Source organism: Ochlerotatus camptorhynchus, unplaced genomic scaffold (assembly GCF_037179485.1).
Source record: "Ochlerotatus camptorhynchus isolate MF236.1 unplaced genomic scaffold, CSIRO-AGI_Acam_v1.1 ptg000165l, whole genome shotgun sequence".
NCBI classification, from domain to species: Eukaryota; Metazoa; Arthropoda; class Insecta; order Diptera; family Culicidae; genus Ochlerotatus; species Ochlerotatus camptorhynchus.
Window position 1 is genome coordinate 332823 of NW_027040655.1, and position 21763 is coordinate 354585.

The window sequence follows — 21763 nt, forward strand, 5'->3', positions numbered from 1 at the left end:
GATGCCCAGGGAAGTCGAGAAAATTTCCAACCGGAATAATTCTTAGACCGGACCGGGAATCGAACCCAGCCACCTCCAGCATGGTCTTGCTTTAGAGTTACACCTTTACCGACTGAGCTAAGGGAAGCTTACACAGCTAAAAAAAGTAGTGTAAATTTCCGTTACTATGATGCACATAAATAGAGCGTCATAAATCATACAAATTTACATTATAAATCGTGTAAATTTATGAGACATGTCATGCAATATTCCATATATTGTATACAACTTTCCACCTTTGTTTGCAACATTTCTTGCAAGCTGCTAGTTCACGTGAAAAGGAAGTTTACATGCATGAATGTTCAATGTTCATCACCAGTAAAATTCAGATTTTTTTAGTGTGTAAGAGAATTTTAAGTCCTATTTTTAATTTGATACATACGGTTAGGTTATGAAGGACGATTTTAGCCTTCAAATGAACAAAAAAAGTTCCCCAAAATCTAGTTCGTGTAAACCAAATAAAAAAACATATTAGTTGTTGTACTACGATTTTTGTCAATTTTCACGTGTTTTCAATGTTCCAAAGTTTTCAATGTTCCAAAAATTTACATTGTTCATGAGCTTTTTCTTAATGAAATGGAACAATGATAATTTGTGATAATTAAGTTTTCAAAAAGTTGTTTGAAAAAAAAATACAAAATTACAAAACAAAATCTAGAATGTATATTGCTCCTAGAAATAATTTGTCTCAGACGTCACTTCGATCAGAAGTGTCATTTCGTGCCACAATTTATTAAAAAATAAGACCATGTTGAAAAAAAAATAAGATCGAAAATGGCCGAATTTTGACAAAGTTTCATACAAATAGAAGAAGGTCGAGTCTCATCGATTCGCCATTTGGCTCCTGGAACTGCTCCTATGTAAAATTCATAAATTATTGCAACAAGAGTATTTTCCTGGAGAAATTTTCATATTCCCAACTTTTTCTCGGTTTATCCTGGTGAAAATAAAATCCCAACGTATTACCGGTTTTTCTGGTTGACTTGCCACTGTGGGTAAGGGCAAATGAGGGCGATACGTACCTGAAACGAAAAAATAAACAAATATTAGATAATTTTCAATAACAGTTCAACACTTTAAGCTTTTGTGTTTTTGATTTTCCCAAAACTTCAAGCAGTTATAGTCATGGCAGAATATCTCGAAGTTTTCAAAAAATCTTTCAAATTATCAAAACATATCCGAAACCACTCAAAACCTTTTAAGAACTTCCAAGATCTTGTCAGAAGCTCCCGGGAACCAGTCCAGAATTTATTGAACTTCTTCAACTAACCTTAAGATCCTCGGAAGTTACCTTGAGCTCACTAAGATTACAGAACCTCTCTTAAGTTTGTTCAAAGTTCACATAACCTCTCCGGAGCACGGCTATGATCGGAAACTATGGAAACGTAATATTGTGCTTTTTTTTTAGTCAGAGGAGCGGAGCGACGTGCAAGCGTCTAAAATGAGCTATCAAAATAAGCTGCTTTTAGAATCTTCTTATTAACTGCTTGTTTTACGGTGCAAAACTTTCAAAAATAATATTAAAAATAAATATTGATTATTTCACGCAAAAATGAGCAAGTAATATTAAACTCTTGTATCGTATGCTAATGCCAATTGACTGTAACAAAAATAGTATGCTTAAATAAAATAAAATATTAATAAAATTATATGCAAAATTTACTAGAAGATCATTACTTTATTGGTGAGAAGTTTATAATAAGCCCTCCCAGTTCCTCTGTATACAGAACAAATCTGATCCTATAATCAGAATTGCTCAGTCTGCATGAAGCAGCCGATTACATTAAGGAAGTTCTATTAACAACCAAGAATTAATCGTTTGAGGAATACTGAAGCATTAAGAAGGTGATATGTGTCACTATAGGAAATCATCATCGTTGCAAATATAAAGAAATTAAACATAACTATTTGCTTCAGTACCGTCAACCTCCATGTCCATGGGGAGAGCACAACTATGATGAAAAGGCAATGCAGTAAATCGAAAAATTATTGGAAGGTATTCAAATTATCAAAAAAGGGCTCTTTTTTCAGATTTTGATATTTTCAAGATTTTGACCTGGAATTATCTGAACATATTGGAAAAACTATTATTATTCTAAAAAGAGAATTATTTTACAATATGGTTTATGTCTTATGAGGTCAGATTAGTGAGTACAGGCCATTTTGGGCCATTCAACCGAAAAATCACTATGACTTTATAGTATATGTTTGTGATACAACTAGAATTTCACACCTTTAAAATGTGATGTGATACGCTGTTCATCTGAAATTTTATTCATTTATTAAAATGCACAATGCACTAAAGAAAAAATGAAACCAAGATCTATGATGAGAAACTGCTTAGGAAGAAAATTAATTCTCATCAAATTATCTTAAATTGATTGTTAATAGTCTCCCGACAGCTGGGTTACAGAATCTGTACATGCGGTGATTAATTATAAATCTGGAAGAGAATCGTTACGTTTTCCTGTTGGGTGTACAAATTATTAACTAGTAGTACTTTGTGATTGTGTCAATTACCACAGTTTTTCCAACAGAATTACTTCCAGCACCAGTGCGGTTATTACACGTGCCCAGAAGAAATATTGCTTACATCTAGCGATTAAACAACTGGTCCTATCCAATCAATCACCCCCTCGGCGGGTCAACATCTCTAATGAACTCTAATACACCGCCGCACGCTGTTCAATGAACCATGTGCACTCGGCACGGTACATACACGCACACAAACATATCTTCTTATGGAGCTCTACTTGACCGCAGAGCAACCCGCGGAAAGTGCCTGCGGCCATCCACAGCTTGGTAGTGTTTATCCAAAAACTCCAAAAGAGAAAGAACTAACTCCCTACATGGATTGCAACCTTTCCAGCAACCGATCGTGCCACTCCGGGTAACCTTTCCCCTGGGGGGCTCTCCTACTAGATCTATCAGCACGGGGAAACTATTAGCTTTTCTCTTTCGCCAGGTCAATTTTTTGCTCCCGCTCCGTTGCCGATGATCCGGTACACAGTTATACAAAATGTTCCTTTCTCGTTCGCCTAGCTGTGAATCACACTCACTGCTGATGCACACCGACCTCGAGCTTGCAATCGCCTGAACAAATAATTAATGGTAAACACAATGATTCGTCAGATACCGAGGGCCTCCAGCCAATGGCAGCAGCAGCAGTAGCACGGTCCAAATCGGCGCATAAGAAAGTGAAAATTCCTATGTATAAATGTGCATACACTGGAACAAATCCAATCTCCGAAAGAAGACAAATGGTTCATGATGAATTCGTGAACATAGCGTGTTTTCATGAATAATATTAATGACATCATGAGCTATTTTTGCGTAACACAACCAACCATTACGATTTTTTTTTTCTGTTGTCGTATCTAGATTCCCGAAATGAACCATCACCAAAATGCTTGGTGAAATTTAAAAAAAGCTTCAAACTGGATTCGAACCATAAACCTTGGGATCATAAAACCCGTACTTTGACCACTAGACTATCAGTACTTGTTTGAGAAGGAATGAGAAAGGCGCATAAGAGCCACCTATGTAGTGCACGGTTGTATGAGCACGGTTTGACAGGTACGTGTTACCCTTGTAGCAGTCATGATAAATTTTCATGAGAGCGCTTATTATTGTTCATGATATTCGTCGCTTCCATGATTTCATGGGATGACAAATTCTTTGTTTCATGAAAATGGTAACGGACTTGCTTCCGTTGTAGACTTTCCCCATCGGGATAGTCTTTCCCTCTAAATATTTTGATGTATATCAGAAAAGTGGTTACGCGGTGGAAATGTTCGTAGATGATCTTGTAATCATTAACAGCAGAGCGTAATTTCATTAAAAAAAAATGTTTTCAATAACAACAAATTACGAGTGTTTAGTCACCTCAATCATAAAACGCTCTGTCATCGCCTTGTGCATCATATTGTGACATGGCTACAGCCAGCTTTAAACTGCTTCTACATGTATGAATGTCTTATTTTCTCTTGTTTTAGCTGATAAACAAAATAAAAGAAAACAAAAACGACGTAGCAATATCAGCGAAATCTATCCGCGTTGACTAGAAATGATTTCACAAGTACTCCATGAATCATATGTTTATCGGATGGCAGCAAACGAACGGTAAGTTAGTTCCACGTTTTCCTCCTTCTTGGAAAAAAAAACGCTGATATACAGTCAAGCCACAGCCACAGAGTTTTTCTTACACCACTTGAACGAGAAAAAGCTCGGAAGCGAAGAAAGCAACCGGGAAGGTTTGAAATGTAGTTCAGTATTACAAGCTACCATCATCATCATCATCGACGTCGTCATCTTCGTCGACATTGAACAACGGCGCTCGTGTCGTAGAAAGTATGTTGCTTGCCTGCCCGGTTGACTGGAAAACAATACGCCAAAGATCGCGCTTAGGCTTGAACAAAGAAACGAGGCAACGGCAGAGGAACGAACGCATGAAACAAACAACAACACGACGAAATGAGAGCAAAACAATTTGGATGTAACATTTCTGTTGTTTTTATTTCTCCGGCCCTCATTTTTATCTCCGTCTCGGAAGCAGCATCACCGCATCGTTCTTTTCTTTTTTTTTCTTGTCAGATTAGCTAATGTGAGCACATACTTCTTCATGTTCCCCATAATTGATAATGGATTTTGCACGATTCCATACAACAACAGGTTTCCACCAGACCAGCCGAACACAATCAAGATGAGGTTTTAAATTTTGATAATTTTTCTGCAAGTTGGGCCCCATTTGAAGATGATTGGAACGGAGTAAATTGAGCGATTAGAATTCGTAAATGGAAAAGCAGGTAGAGTTTGAATATTAAGAAACTGATTAATAGCTGGTCCGTGGATGGCTTTCTCACGGGAACGATCAATTGGACTGTATTACGTTGCCTTGCTCTACCAGATACTGTTAGAAGCTTTTTAACATAATATATAATTTAAATAATTTAATTGGTCTTAGACAGCCTAGTCAGTTAAGGATTCAAGAGTTGGGGAAAAATCGACCTTCTTATGTAAACTATAGGGGAAAGTCGGTAACGATGGACACAGCAGGAAAGATGGACACTTGCTGCAATTTTTTTTATAGAATAAATTTAGACCTACAGTTTTTTTTTATTATAAACTAGATGACGAGATTGCATGTTAAAAGTATGCAGTGCTAAAATGATTCTAAAAACATGTTTTAGATTTGAAGCAGCAAGTATCCATCTTTTCTGCTGTGTCCGCCTTTAACGACTTTCCCCTATGGATATCAATCTAGCATTGGTTCAGAGCAGTGTGTAAGCGATCCAGTAATCGACGTATTTATTAATCCGTTACCTTTCCTTCTAACTCTCGCAACACAAGTTATCAAAATACACTGCCAAACTAAAATGTCATATGACATGACTCTCATACGACCGTAACGCCGAAGAATGTTACGCTTTCACGTGGTTTTTTTTTTCGTCATGAAAGCTGCTCATGTTGTGCTTTTGATAATTATCAATATAATATGCAACGATAAGCGAGAGGAAACATTGGTGATCAGAAGTAGAAACATACACAAAATAGAAGAATTACAACAGAATGATGCTGTCGATATGAATTTGATAGTTTTCCTTTTACGCGAATATTGTTCTACTGCTCGTGTTACGCGAGAGAGCATGGAAAATAAAAAGATATAGTCCACGACAACGAAGCGAATGTAGTAAAAAGCAATCAGCGTTCAGCAGAGACTGCTGACTAGATTGGACAAAAACATAACCTATGCTTCAACAAGGTAAAATTCGCACTTCTTCGTTGCCGAATTGTGGAACATGTGACGAAAACCTTGGTTTTGGGTCATTGCAGATTCCTTGTCAATATATAAATTTATTTATAAATGTAGGGTGACCAGTGAATTTTCATTTTGAATTTCCCGGTGTTTTCCCGGTTCAAACCTAAAAAAAATCCCGGTTTTTGATATTTAGCAAAAAATGAAAGTATTGAAATGATTGCAATATCTCGTTATTTTCTGGATACTTAGTTCAATTTGAATCGCTTTCATGAGTACTTTTATGATTTTGAAGCGCCAAAATTTACAAAGAAACAGAGTCGTGAAAGGTCAGTTAGTCGAACGCTATCAGGCTGAATAGGTCATTATACTGAATTTTAGAGTGATGGATTTTCGGAAAATACAAAAGCAATGTTTATCGACGTATCATTTCAGATTGCAAAAAGCTCGTGTCATTTTGTTTAAAATAAACATAAATTAAGCTGCGCGAGCTTGTCACAATCTGAAACGATGCTTAAAAAAACTGCTTCTGAATTTATCGAAAATGCATCCAAAAAATTGAACCTGACACATAGATTTAAAAATCGTCAACTTGATACAAAGATTTCGAAGCAAGGAAAGGTTTCAACACATCGTGATGTGTACTAACAGAAGTCTTAAAAAATAATGTAAGAAAATATATTTGATTCTCAGCCATTGACATAGTTTTATAATACATTTTTTTTTCGAGATTTGTTACTTGAAATGTGAGATTTCAAAAAGTTTTCAAGATCTCAGATTTGAAAACAAAATACGATGGTCCCTGGAATATAAGCTTGAAAGCTTTGCAAAATGTTAAGGGTTCTAAAAATGCAGAATTATTTCTAACAAATTCAGAGAAAATCTTGCAAAACAATTCAACGGAGTTTTGATTAAAATCAAAATCCAAAAATTATTCTGAAAATAAGTCCTTTTAAATTCAGAATCCTAAGGGATTTGTAGAAAGGACTTTAAGGCGAATTCTTGGTTAATTATAAGACAAATTGCTAGTTTGAACATTCTGTAGTCTACCCAAGTAAAAACCAAGCCCGTTAATAGTCCGATAAGGGCCCTTTTCGTAATATATGGCTGAAGTACGGTTTAAAATTGTTATACTAATCTTAAATCAGTATTATATTGCATTTGTAGCATTAGTAATAAAAGTAATTTGTTAAAATAAATTCCCAAAACTCTGTGCTTTCGACATTTTTATTTCTCACATTGGTTAACCTAGGCTTCAAGATCATAGAAGTTAGAGTTAGAGTTAGAAAAAACATGGTTTTATTTAAAATATGGATTGACAAAATATTCGAAATATATATGTTTTTAATTTACAGAACCTAGATTAAAAAAAAAAAAAACATAATATTTGTCTGGGAAATTATCAACGCTCTGCACCTTGGAAGAATGTTCAGACATCGAGCAATTTAGAAAGAAATTATTTAGAATTCTAAGGAGAATACGTATGGAATTTGCAAGGAGAATTTAAATGGAATAAAAGTGTTAATTCAAGAGAAATGCTGAGAAGAATAATTACCAAATTCTGGTGAATATCCTGAGAGAAAGTTGGCCAGCATTCTAAGATAATTCAGAGAATGTCCTAAGGAATTCTGAGTTGAATTTCAAAGAATTCCTGGGAAAACGAAATGAATTCCTAAGAAATTCTTAGTAAAATTTTATAAAGGTTGTGTAAAAAAGCTCATAGAGAGCCTCTACGTGACAGTGAAATTGTATCGGGATAGTGAGGCGAAAAGATTGTGAATTTTAAGAATAATTCCAACCAGGGTTGCTTAAACTCACTCTTCAATGCCTTTCGGAATTATGAAATCATTAGATGATGTAATAATATGTTGTTCTTGTAAGTAACAAGAAGAGGGTGTAAAGTATGTGTTTGACTCATAAAACCTGTCAATTTCGCTTCCAGAGCGTCACAATCAGCGATCTTATGATTCACGAGCGTTCACTCAGAGTGAGCGGCCACGAATCGTTAAATCGCTGATTGTGACGCACTGAAAGCAATATTGACAGGTTTTATGTGTCAAACACATACTTCACGACCTCTTCTTGGAACTTACAAGTACTAATTATCATTGTAACATCTAGTGTTTTCATAATTCGGAAAAACAATTTTTTATAGCAAGTGAGTGGAAGTAACCCTGATTCCAACAGAATTTGGACAAGAATTTAAAGAGATTTATAAATAGATTCTGAAAAATTTCTGAGGAAAGTCTTCAACTATAGTCTTCAAATATTAGGATTTCTTAGTACTTAGTCTAAGTCTTAAAGTTTGTATTCAATTTTTGAGAATATTTTTAAAGGAATCGCATTGTCAGGATAGTACAAACGGATTTCTATGGAGGATCCCGGGGGAGTTTCAAGAGAAATCCGAAAATAATTCCAAGGTTCTAAAAATCCCATGATTATACCAAGAAAACTTCCATGGTAATTATGGAGAAACAACAACTGTTTAAATAATCAGAGAGGGAGAGAGAAGTATTAGTAATTTCCATTCAATTTCACTACCTTATTTGCTTATCCTTGACAGATACGCGTATTTCGTCTACAATGTGCGACTTATTCAGTGTTTTGTACTAATGCTCTTTTTTACCCATTAATGGGTATTTTCAAGTTAGCTTGTACGTCTATTTTGTTGAGTTTTTATTCCATCAATTTGAAACTAAATTCGACTTTAAAACGACAGTTGGCTAACAACTCTGAAGCTTAACCAATCTCGTCCGTTAGCATCTTTGCATTTGCATCAGCATCTCGTCCGTTAGCATCTTTGCATATTTCTACTTCTTGATCTTTGGTTGTAACGTTCCAACTGGAACTTAAGGCCTGCCCTCAACTCTGCATGTTCTTGTAGCCACACCTTTAATTACTGAATAAAACATCTGATAGAACTTGATTAAATGTCCCTCATTTTCTAACAAACTTTGCTAGAATTTGATTGACAGTTAATCTAATTCGAGCAAAGTTTTACTCAGCCTATAAGTAACCGTGATTTTAGCTATACCGGAACTAAAATTTGGGTCAGCCATATAGTCTAAGGGAGACCTCATTTTCAAATTTAAAATGAGCTTAAAGTTAAATTCGTAGTTTTTGATACTTGATGTCCACAATCAGGGTGCCTTCCTTTTGACTAAAAAAATGTTTTAGGAAATTATGGAATAATAAGATATTATGATGGTATTTTGCATGTGTAAGGAACAAGAAAAGATTTTAAAGCTTGTGTTTGACACATAAAACCTGTAAGTTTAGCTTTGACAGAGCCACAATGAACGATTTTCTGATCGCCTCTTCGCGAAGAGTGAAGAGCGAAGAGTGGGTGAGATAAATGACAAAATCGTTTATTACGACTCTCGTGCAGCAAGATTGGCTGGTATTATGTGTCAAACACAAACTCCACAATCTCTTCTTGTTCCTTACAGAAACAAAATATTATTATATTATCTTATTATTCCATAATTTCATAAAACATTTTTTTAGCAAAAATGAATGGAAGGCACCCTGTCCACAATGACACACCCCAAACATGTATAAGAATAAAGTCACCGCTATTCCCATGTCCACAGATTTTCAGTTTAACTTCATTGACGGACTCTGTGCTTGAAACTGGTCGGTCGTTAAAATGTACTGCTACAATCCAATCATCGATGAGAATAAAATGCCAACTAAATCCCACTTGACCGTACACGAAAAAATCAACCAAATAACCCACCGAGCACCATTATCAATCAAAATCTGCACCAGAATGTGTGTGGGGTGGACATGTGTACAATCGCACCCCAAACATGCCCACCGGGCAGAGCGTGTACGATGTCGGCTTGTTTTTCCCTTTTCAGTTTCACATCACATCCCAATGCAACATGAAATCCCGATTATCCTCCCATCAAGTGTCAAGATAACCATTTCATACCATCCCCCTTCCGAATTGGGGCTGGAGGGAGGGGATTTGCGGAATATTGAACCGCACCAAATACTTACAATTAAAAGTTGATGCAGTTGATGTATCTCTGTGTCGCTCCGCGCTTGGATTAAATCTCCGACTGGTCCGAGCTTTGCAATTATAAATTTTTGATATCCACAAAAATTCAGTTGACAGCTGCTGCCTGATGGGGAAACTGTTTGTTCGAAATTTTTTAAAACCACTTTTTTTCGGTTCTCCTCTTCACCGAACACACACGAAATGGGGTTGTCTGACGTTGTAGTTCAGAGCACTTTAAAATTGTTGAACTCTTATTCTTCGCGGTCGATTGCTTGTTTTCTTTATTCTATGCTTCGTCTTCCTGCATACACACACATACACTCGAGCGAAACTTTCGGGAGGTTCAGGTATAATGCTACCCAACAGCCAAATCTGCTATTTGAGGAAGAAGAAAACGAGCGGGTCAAGAAGAGCTATCTTTCTTCACAATTACGAGCTAAAAAGGAAAAAGGAAGCGAAAGAGGAACCCACGAAGACTATGCACAGCACAGGGCACTGCTGCTGCCCCAAAAGATATGTTTTGGGCGTCGTCACACACTCCTCGCTCTCTCGGTCAGTTTCTGGCGCTCTCCCGCTCCAAAACGGAACAATGGGGCTGCTAGACAACGGGCATAGATTTGGGATGTTCTAGGACCCAGCAACACGCGCACTTCACTTCGCACATTTTTTTTTCCAGAACTACCGAAGCACGTACGTCTTGCCTAATTTTCGTTTCTTCCTCACCGAGATAATCGACCACTCAAAAGGGTCCTACTGAGAGTAACGATTATTAGCCCAATAAGCGTATCGAACGGGGGTTCTCAAATTTCCAGCAGGGTTCTTTTCAGCGCACTTGAACATGATATATTTCAACCGAGAGGCGAAACTGGTTAACGTTCACGGGTTTTTGGCGTGGAAAATTGTTACTGGTTAAAATAAACGAACCGATTGGAGTCTCAGTTAAAACCGACTCACCGACACGTTGTGTGAAAATCTCTGCAACTGCTATGCAACCAACTTCGGTTGCATGGTAGTTGCATCATGTATTCTCTACATCTACAGTTCGGGGGAGACTACGATTGGTCCGTTGATGTTAACCCGAAATTATCACCCACAGTAAATTAATTGTTCTGTAACAAATTAGATTCAACACAATTTTTTGAGGTTTCGCTTTTTCAACACAGTTAAGGCTCCCGCAAACTGTACCATCACACTTGGGTTTCGTATTTTTTGCTTCTCTCTTCGACTTAATCCGTTGTAGCAAATTGGAACCGACACATGGTAACGTGAAACAAGAAAAGAAAAAAAAAAGCAACGGTCACACAAAGAGGAAGCCTCAACAAGGAAGGTACACCATTGAAAATCTCTCTCCAGAGAATATAATCTATGTTTTCTTTGATTTGGTTTTTCGTTTGCTTTTCACTTTGCACACCTCGGGGGCTAACGCGATGCACCCCCGAGGAAACAATATTACACCAGCGGAATACGGACGCGAAAGCAACAATGGTAAAAAGATCGTTGAATCAATTAAAGATCACTGTTATGTTTCCACCTAGAACAGCACAGAGACGGAGTACACCACCAACTCTACTCACACCTTTCGACACTCCGGTATTCACCGATCCGGAATCACACTCTCCGTATCAGATCAGCCTACACTGATGTGCGGGGTGCGGGAAATGTTTTCTGGCAGAACGCTTCACCCAACAGAAAAAAAAGTAACAGAAGCGTACTGGCATATAACAACACAAAAATTCGATTTTAATGCCTCTACACAGCACGAACACTAAATGCACAATAAACCGAGCATTAAGTTCTTTGTGCGAGATAAGCCTCGCGGCGGACCATCCCAGCAAAGAAGAGCAGAGTAGCACCCTCGCTCTCACTCTCATCGCAGGCTTATGCTGCTTTCTCTCATCCCGTCTTAGGATGATGGAGAGGGAGATAGGCCGCGAGAGCGAGAGCGCAAGGGATTTTACCAACACCTTCTTCCCACACAGTTGATGTTTCCTCCTGCCCGGCGGAGCATAACTTAACAAACTGCTTGCTCGACCACCCCAAAACAGCATAGCAAGGACGGTGTGTCCAAATGATAATCAGGCGGAAAAATTTGGATGTGGGAAAACCCCTAGTGCATATCATTATTTTTTTTGTGGTTTCAATTCATCATACGAATTTTACGAGCGGTTCTAGACCATTTGACCAATTATGCAGCACTAATGTGTAATATTTTTTATCAGAAATTTAAGATAAGTTGTGTATATTGGACATAGAAGCTGTGTTAGCTATTAACACTCAAATCAGTCGATTAAATTATAGTTTCAGCAATATCTTTCAACAAGTGCTTAGAATGACTGATATGTGGTTTTGTGATGTGTCAACAATATCAATTGACGTAATAGGGGAAATGACGGCTTCGGCATGCCAGACTATTTTCGGCAACCCAAATTGAAACACTATTTTCACTGGATTTTCTTACAAAAACACTTCGCTGTATGCATGCAAACGATTCTTTATGCTTTCAGCTTCAACTTGACTATATTTTTACCACTGAGAAAAAGGAATCTAGCAAGGTTTTCTTGAAATGAAACACACGCACTAAAAATTGTAGCTGATTTCGAGTTGCCGATAATAGAACAGCAGATTTACATGCAGTTCAAATGGAACGGTTGCCGAAGAAAAACTGGTTGCCGACAATACTCGCTCTCACTAGAGAAGATTGGAGCTTTGTAAAAGCGTTTCAAAACAGTTTTTGACAATTCTTTCGACTGAAATTGTTAGAGCAGCTGGCAGCAAAAGATTGAAAACAACCCAATACTACATATGTGTGCGTTCCTTAGAGAAAAAGGCTATAGAAAGAAGGTCGCTGCTTAGGTTGCCGAGAATACGTAAATTCCCCTATATTGGTCTAGCACTGAATTTCGCTTCGCAGTAAGCATGTTGTCAGGCGGTAGGCTTTGACATTACTGTCCATATGAATATCACTAGGGAAAAGCTGAAAATCACAATATATCAACGTTTTTGTACAACCGTTACATTGTTTTAATATTACTGATGAGTTTTCTAAAGATCGGCACTCGATTAGCTGAGGTATAAAAGAAAAAAATACGGCAGAACTTTGAATATCAGTGGTCCCTTTACGATGTCAATTTCATGTTTGTACTGACATTGAAGCCAATGACATTGATATTCTAACTGTGTGAACTGATACTGACATCAGGTGGCTAGTGAAATTCAGTATTTTTTAGGTACCGTAAAACGGGGTAACATTGACGGTTTTTTGAAGTATATTCTTAATATTTTTTTTACAGCAACGAATGTATTTCAAATTTTATATTTTTAAAACAAGTACTGATGATCCTTGAGTCAATTCGTTAGTAATATGCTTGACGGAAATTAAATCATTTGCACTATTTTTTTAGTCTTGTGACCGAACATCAGTATTTTGATTTGGGGTTACTTTGATAATCCTCGTTGAATGTAGAAGAAAATGCGTGAAACTCGAATAATTTAGTTCTTGAAATATGCAACTTTGAATGAGTATATAATCAGAAAACATCATCGGTAATAAGAATACAACATTTAATTTGTGATGGCTATATTACAAATACATTTCATAAGTGATGATTTGAGTGCTTTTTCATACAGGCGATAAAGAAAAAAAATTGAATTTTAATATGTTTGTAAAATATGTAACACATACAATATAAAAACTATATACCATTCAACGGAAATGCCATGATCTACAATATGGAACCAATGTTTCCAATTCGGAAAAGGCGCAGAGAGTAAATTTAATCATTGTATTCTACTATCAAAGTTACCCGCATTATAAAAGATACCCCGTTTTACGGTATTGATATTGATATTTTGCAGCACAGCAAATGCGTGGCGGAGTAATTCGTAGATTGCATATTGGCAACTCAAATAGCCTAGTCAGTAAAGGCACGGTATTACCAAGCCGGAGGCGGCGGTTTTGATTCCCGGGCTGGTATAGAACATCTTTAGAGTTTGAAAATCGCTGGGCATAGAGTATCATTTCACAAATTTATGCATTGGTTGGCAACGAAGCCCTCAATTAATAACTGTGGAAGTGCTTCAAGAACACAGTCTAGAGCAAACAAAAGCTCGTGTACAAGCGTCAAAACCACGAAAAAGAAGAATACTGCCAAGTGTCATGTATATCTATTTTATAATATAGTACTTTATCAGGGTATCGACACCTATGGATTCTCCTATTTTCATAATACTATCGCAATTACAGCTGCAATGAAAAATTAGTAAATATCAAATCATTAATTGAATATATATCAAAATCCACCATTATTCGAGCTAAGCTCTGTGTCCCATACCACAGCTATTGAAGCTCCACTAGAACACCTACCCTATAGAAACCCATTCAAATTTTTCTAGTTTCATAAGTTTCAAATATTCGTTCGTAATATTCTTTAAAATTGAATATTTAATATGGGGAAAAATATTACAACCAATAACAGATCCTATACGGTGAATTCAACTAATATAGTTGATAATCAAATAGATTAAAATACCTCTGAAAAAAGGTACACTGAGGAAACTAGAATTACGATTTTCATAATATATTTCGTATGAACAAGCATTTTGAGCTCTGGAAATAGTTTCATACGACACGTATGTTATTCATAGCATGCGTATGAAAATTACATGACTCAAAAATGATTCCTATACGAAATGAGTCTAAATTTCATACGAGGCTGCAATGAACTTTATGAGTTGATCTTGTGTGAAAAAAATCATACGTAGTTCGTATGAAACGCTGTTCAAAACAAAACAATATGACGTACGAGCCGAAATTACTAGCGTATGTTAAAGTTGGGCTGTATTGAGATATAAAAACGCTGAATTCCAAATAATTTTCCGGATCCTACCTACATATTTAAAATTATAGAGTTTATGGCTTTAATAATAACCATTATCGCGTACTGGTAGATCCAGGAGAGCGATTTGATTTGGACGTGAATTGCATAACGGCTAGAACAAAACGTAAGAAGGTAATGTAAAGATTATTTCAAATATTTACTATCAATTTGTCCACAGAATCTGGCTATATCAAAATACCGCGATTACTGCAATCCTGTTGCGATAAGGGATGCAACAGAGTTAAAGTTGGAACCAGTGGCGTCAATAGCCAGGCAGATTGTAGTCCCGGCACTTAAAATGTTAAAGTTAATTTTAGAGTGATGTTGTTTATAATACAAAAACTCAAATGCAACTCTTCATCGTTTAATTTATCTTTGTTTATAAAATAAATATGAATTTATGATTACAAGTAGGTATATAATTAATTTGCAAGAAAAAAAAACTACAAATAGCTACAATGAATTTCATAGTTGATTCGATTGCTTTTCGTATTCCTCTCGTTTCTAATTCATACGAATGAAACGTAAATTTCATACTCATAACGTATCATTTTCATACGACACATTTATGAGATCCATATGTAACAGAGGTGCGCGTTCATATTTCTATCTATGTCTATATTTATGTAATATTGTATTTGATTTTTTGCAATCACATTAGTTATTCATACAGTAGCATGCATTACGTCAATCAATATTACATTCTCTTTTGGTATTTGTGTATTATTTTTTTTAATTCAAGAATATAAATAAAAGTAAGAAACCTGTCTATACTATTTCGATAAATTTTTACTGAAGAGCCATTAACATTTCTGAGATTCTTGTTACTTTTTCAGAAGTCCTGTATTTTTTTTTTCAAAGTTCTGTAGCTTTGTTCTTAAGATCTACGAACTTTTCTGATGTTGAATAATGTTTCGAGGATCTCCAAACTTCTGTGAAATACTTTATATTTCTCTGTAGATTCTTGGACTTAACTGAAGTTATGCGAATTTCCCTGAAGATTTGCAAAATTTCGCTTATAGTTTTACAAATTGATTTGAAATTATTTTTGCTTGCTTGAAGTTTTGAAAATTTCTTTGAACATTTATCTGAAGATCTACGACCTCTCTTGTGATTTTGTTTTTATGAATTTCTGTTAATTACTTTTAATTTGTTTGTAGTTCTGTTCTCAAGATCTACGAACTACCCTGAAGCTCAACAAATTTCTCAGTAGATCTCCGACCCTCTCTGAAGCTCAAAAAAATTCTATGTAGGCTCTCAGACCTGCTGTCTGGCATGCTTATTCTTATACAATACATGCTTCGTATGGTTCCTTTTGACGGTTGCCAGTCTCCCTTTTTCGGCTGTTTCCTTTTTACGACGATTTTGATCCTCCACCTACAAATCAGCGAAGAGGGAGCGTGACAAGACTCTCTGAATGAACTTGTCTCGTTCGCACACGTTGCCTTAGCTGTCAGATTTTTGTCATGTTCAGTGTCCTTAAGAAACGTATCGAGAAAATAAAATTTCCTGTAAATTCCCGGTTTTTCCAGGTAATAGACACCCTGTATAAAATCAATGAGTCTTATACAAAAAATGAGCCGGCATGTTGTTTTGGTATGTTGGAAAAAGCATATATCAATACCAGGGCAGGAGAAGCGCATTATTGAAAGTTCTTCAAATCTGCTAGGATTTTAGATCTTGAAGTTATATAATCCGAACAACATTTTGTGGGATACAAAAGATGGTTACCAAAATATGTATCATTCTCTAAATTGTCCTGGAAATATTCTACAGGTAAATGGAAATCTTGTTCGATTTCCACTCAGAATGTTTGAGTATTTTGTGCATCACAGAGATCCATAACATCAGATAAAATTATTAATTGCGTTTAAAGATAATATTGTTGGATTATCCAAATCATCCAAAATCATCGAGTGAAAGAAAAGAATGGAGTTTATGTAATTTTGAGGATTTTTAATACTTTACCACAGTCAAAGACATAATATGAAAGTTGTAAACAAATGTGTAAACAAGAGATGTATGTATATGATACACTGAGGAAAATAGACTTAAGAATTTCATAAGGCTCGATTTAGGAACAACACATATAAATTTCAAAAGCGTGACTTTTGAATGATTTTCGGGTAAGATGAGGTAGCCTTCAATCATTTCACCTCCCCAAGCGTTGAAAGACGAGTTGTCAACACACGGACCCCATAATCTCAACGTCCATGGTTCGGTTCCAGTCTGCCAGTTATTTTTTTGTTAACAATTTTTTTCATAAGGCAAATCAATGAAATTCATACTGATTTCTTGTAACTAAAATTCATAAGTGTTCCTTATGGAATTCTTACGTTCTTTTGCCTCAGTGTATAAAATTGATTAATTTTAAGTAACATTTCAAGTTTTATAACGGTTTAAAGAATTCTTCAAGATTAAATTATGGCCTACAATACTATAATAAAACCAAAATTGTTACTTGGGATTTGTATGTATGCTCTTTCCCGAAGTGATTTGGGTTTTCCCGTATTTTTCCCGGAAAATTCAAATTACCGGTTTTTTTTTATCGGATTTCCCGGTTGGATGGACACCCTGAAATTTGGGCGTCTTGTATACTGCCGATACTCGCATAATTGTCCCATATTTGTTTGATTTCCTATTCATATGGGACAGTTATGCTTTTATGGGCAGTATATTAGTATGTATTTTTTCGCAATTTGAAGCAGATTTTGAACATTTTTTATGAATTATATATAGACGTGGAGTTATACATCGACTTCCTCTGACAGCAGAGGACATCATGACCTTAGCCTGATTGGTACGGTAAGTAAGGAGTTAAACATTGGGATCGATTGTCGACTACTATCACTTTACAATATACACGAAAAATTTCCTTTATGGTGTCCCATACATAAAAGAGCCCATAAAGAAAAAAAACTAGCAGTTTTCTTTTCTCCATTTCAATTTTCCGTGAAATTAAAATCAACACAAACGGAATTGACTGGAAACCTTTCTAGTAATAATTCAACAAATTCCCGTACCATTTAAATCACTACTTTATTCTAGCAGTTCAAAATGACGTTTATTAAAACTCAAACTTCGAAACACAACGATTTTTTGAGATTTTTTCTTTACGAATCACGAGAAAATCAGGCAAAATTTGTGCACAAAAAATAATTTGTTGGTCCAATTTACAGCAATCACTGGTAGAAAATCACGCCAAAACTGCTTTACAACAGTGGTCCATTATCGTTAAATTGAACTACCAAAACTCAAACTATTTTATTTAACTATAATCTACGGATGGACACACCGCGTCCCCTTCACACCAGCATACTCTTTCTCTCTCCCATCAAATCCGACACTCTCAGCGCCTACGCGCTCTCCAACCTTATGCTCGCTTTCTCTCCCTAAATTTATGCTCCAACTTATGCTCACGCACACCACATCGCCAGTAAACTAAATCCTCGAAACAAAATCCGCTACACTCAACCAGCACACCACAGCAACGAGCGACCTGGGTTGACTCGGTGATCCTCCCGATCCCCCCACACCATACAAGAACTCCCCTTCCAACATACCCTGTTACCTCCTGGTAACAGTCCTGCCTCGTCCGGCCGTGAACACAAAAAGCCGCACGACGGTCTCACGCCAACAAGCATGAATCAGCCAGAACACAAAACGTAGGTATAGGTAGACGTACGAACAGAACTGTACGGACACCATCAACCGACCGAACGAGAATGCCCAATCATCAATCCCCATACCCCGTCTGGAATTGAAAACCCATCGATGAAGTCTTTCGGTTCCCCTCGGGGCAAGCAAATCGAGGATGATTTTAACCAATTTTACCCCAATCAATCTCGACACGCCAATACCTTAACTGTTTAACGGCTAGAAAGAAATCTTCGCTCGTGTTGCTGCCATCGCTGCTACTACTAGCACGTATTGATGATATGTCGACCAAATCGGCCCCGCGCGAAGCATCTTCTTGTTTTAACCTTTGTGTTCCTCACCCCGTTATATGGGAAGCGTGCTGCATTATCTCCAAGCACTGCTTCATACATACATCATATGCCTACATCCGACCGAAAGGCTGCGATAGAAAATATGAAGAAGATTTTTTAATCAAAAAGTTCTCTCCTCCAGCAACAATGGTTTGAAGAACGACGACCACCTCGATCCCCCGGCTGCCTTGGTTCTAGCCAGAGTGGAGCGTATGTCTGTTGGTAGGTAGCATACATTCCGTGGTTTCTGACTGCTACAGCAATGACTTTGGGATGCTGCAATGTCGGAATGCCTGGTTGCGGCGGTATCAATTTGTTATATTTTTTCCACTCTCAGTATGAACGTTTTTGTTGCCATGGAGATTCATCTCCTCTCAGCCGTCCATATCATGGTAATAACAACAATAAGGCGGATAGTTTTGCTGATGAGCATGAAGAAAATGGCAAAAGTGCCATTTCATCGGCAAAGAGAAAAAGTGCTCCACTGGAGCACTCTTCGGTTGGTGCATTCTTGTAAGAGTTTTTGTGAGCTAAAACTTTAAGAGTATTTAAAAGGCAGTGGAATAGAGTGCATTGTTCGCACCCAGATTAGGGGTGGAAAACTTTATATGTTACACAACTGACAACATTGATAGATATATATGCATGAACATTCTTTATATAGGATAAATAATGCTTGTATAAACTGGAGAGGATGTCACAACACAAAAGTATTTTAAGATGCAACATACTGTCACTAGGTCAGTTATCGAAAGTATTATAGCAGATCTTCAAACCATGAATCGAGTCGCCGTTGGGAACTGTTTAAATCTATCTGCAGTCTTGATAGCTTGCTATATTGTACGTGAAACTGGACATTGTTAGAGAAGATGTTTGCGGAGTGACTTTGATTGAACCTTTAGAAGAGAAGGATTTTTTTCAAACTTGTTCAAACAAGACAACCTTAAGTGGCGACGGTGGTGTAGTGGTAAACGTGATTGCCTCTCACCCCAGCAGGCCTGGGTGCAATTCCAGTCGGCGCCGCCGGGATGTTCTGAGGCATAACATCTCTGATCACGCCTTCCTTCGGGAGGGAAGTAAAGCCGTTGGTCCCCGGTTCATGAGCTGATGGGTCGATAGGTAGGGTCCAGGTGTGGGAGCTGCCTCCTTGGCGTCGGTAGTATTGGTGCTCAGTACGGAGAACAAATCAAGAAAAAAAAGACAACCCTAGAATATTGTACTAACGGGCGTTCAATAAAAAAATGAGAATGATTTCAGTGCCATTCAGGGGTCTTGTGAGAGCATCTCGACTAAGTTGCGTCGTACGGCTGACCAGGGCCCCTCCTCTAATATTCATTGACGTTTTTTTTTTTTTGAAGAATAAACATTATGTTTTGAATGAAAAATACTGAATTCGTTGAAATTTTTTTTAATAGTTATATGACTGAAAAAATTATCATTTTTTATTGAACACCCGTTGAATATGTAGAGTATACAATGCATTTTTTTTTTATTGTAAACAAAGCAGAATAAGTGACTTCTAAAATTTGATAAAGATACACTTTTGAAATCCATGTAGCCTGATTTTGTTCAGTCTTGAAAGTAAATACACGCAAACCAAATTGTATGAACATCAACTGTTAGTGTGGATTTCTTGCATCCTATGTATATGTTTCTCGTACAACAAATGTAACGTCAGTTATTACAATGGACTGTAGCATTTGTAAACAAGTGTTACCAGAATTAATATTTTCGTATGAAACTAGTATAAAACAGTGAATTCGGGCAAACAAACTTTTTTAGAAAATTTAGCTAACATAAAAATAACCAAATTAATTTAAAAACCTTCCGATGACTCCCTTACAGAATCTGTGCGGTGAAATATTACAAGTTCCTTATACTTTTTATGGAAATCTGTTATAAAATATTACATTTTCCGGTTAGGTGTAAAACTCTTAAAACAACTGGAAACGTTTGAAAGGTTTGTTTGCAAAACTTGATCACCCGCTGATAAGCTGATGCAAATTTTATTTTTATTTTATGTCACCCTACAAAAATTAAAAAAAAATATTCAAGGGATAAAAACATTTGTAACGTTAAAGATTGTATTCTGCTGAGTGAGAATTTTGCAGAAAGAATCACTTTTTATTTTCTAGCTTTAAACATACATTGACCCATTTAAATTGGTATTAACATGGAGTAAAAGGGAGCTGGGGAGACTGGTGGAGGGACAAAACATAAGTAACAAGGGACGAATGAGAATATTTAATATAGGGGAAATGGCTCTAATGTTGGACTATGGATCTAAGATTGGCACCATCGCTAAAAATCTCATATTTATCAATGTTATCTAGATGAACCGTCATTGGGATGGTACTAATGGATATTTTTAATCGCTATTGAAAATTTAATCGATTTCTGAATTTATGTATGGGCCCTCATTAGGACATTACACCCATTTCCCCTATATTTTATTTTTTCAATATAGCTTACTGATAGCAGTATTAGTTTTCAATGTTATGTCACAGGAAGATGACAGCAGCCTGAGTAATAATTATCAGTGACAGCACAACATCAAATTTAGTTTTCAATTTGACCACAGACTTTGCTCGGGTTAGCAGTAAATTTTTGCTCGATTCTGCTATTGGCTGAGATAGCTATCGTCACCGAATCATACATCCAACTGATTCGAGATAAAAATGAAAATAGAGATAAATACGTAATACGTCTAATAAACTGAGGTAAATTGCATTCATCTGGCAGCAAATTTTTTAGTTGTGTGGATGTTTTAGCTAGAACGAAATGATTAGCTTTGACTTATTTATTAAAAAACGCTACAATTGGTGGGGGTCCAAAGCTTTGGGTCCAGCTTTGGTTTTTTTTTTGTTTTAGGCTTTATTAAAGAGATTTTTAGCCTTAGGCTAGTTCATCTCTATTCCAGCTTTGGTCCACTCCCCTCCTATAGCTTTTTTTTTCTATATGACTGGTCACCCTAAAATGCTACGTCATTTATGCATCTTCCCAAACATGATTATTGTCCTGGTACTTTTATCGAATTCTCAACCTTTTCCCGGTGAAAATAAAATCCCGACTTTTCCCGGATTTTCTGGTTCACTTG

At 36.6% G+C, this 21763-nt stretch overlaps 1 protein-coding gene across 4 annotated transcripts in view; it reads right to left on the minus strand.

Annotated features, from left to right (window-relative positions):
• Positions 1-21763, minus strand: part of LOC135701495 (fibrous sheath CABYR-binding protein-like) — a 292932-nt gene that overhangs the window by 193227 nt on the left and 77942 nt on the right. For 2 of the 4 annotated variants that reach the window (XM_065222304.1, XM_065222301.1), the window contains exons 1-2: positions 11377-11573; positions 9800-10175 (exon numbers count right to left, since the gene is read on the minus strand). The exons of 1 other annotated variant lie outside the window; for it this stretch is intronic. The gene's annotated coding sequence lies outside the window, so the exon portion shown is untranslated. Of the gene's footprint in view, positions 1-9799; positions 10176-11374; positions 11574-21763 lie in introns of those variants that run through there. One more of the 4 variants, XM_065222302.1, reaches the window with a different exon arrangement.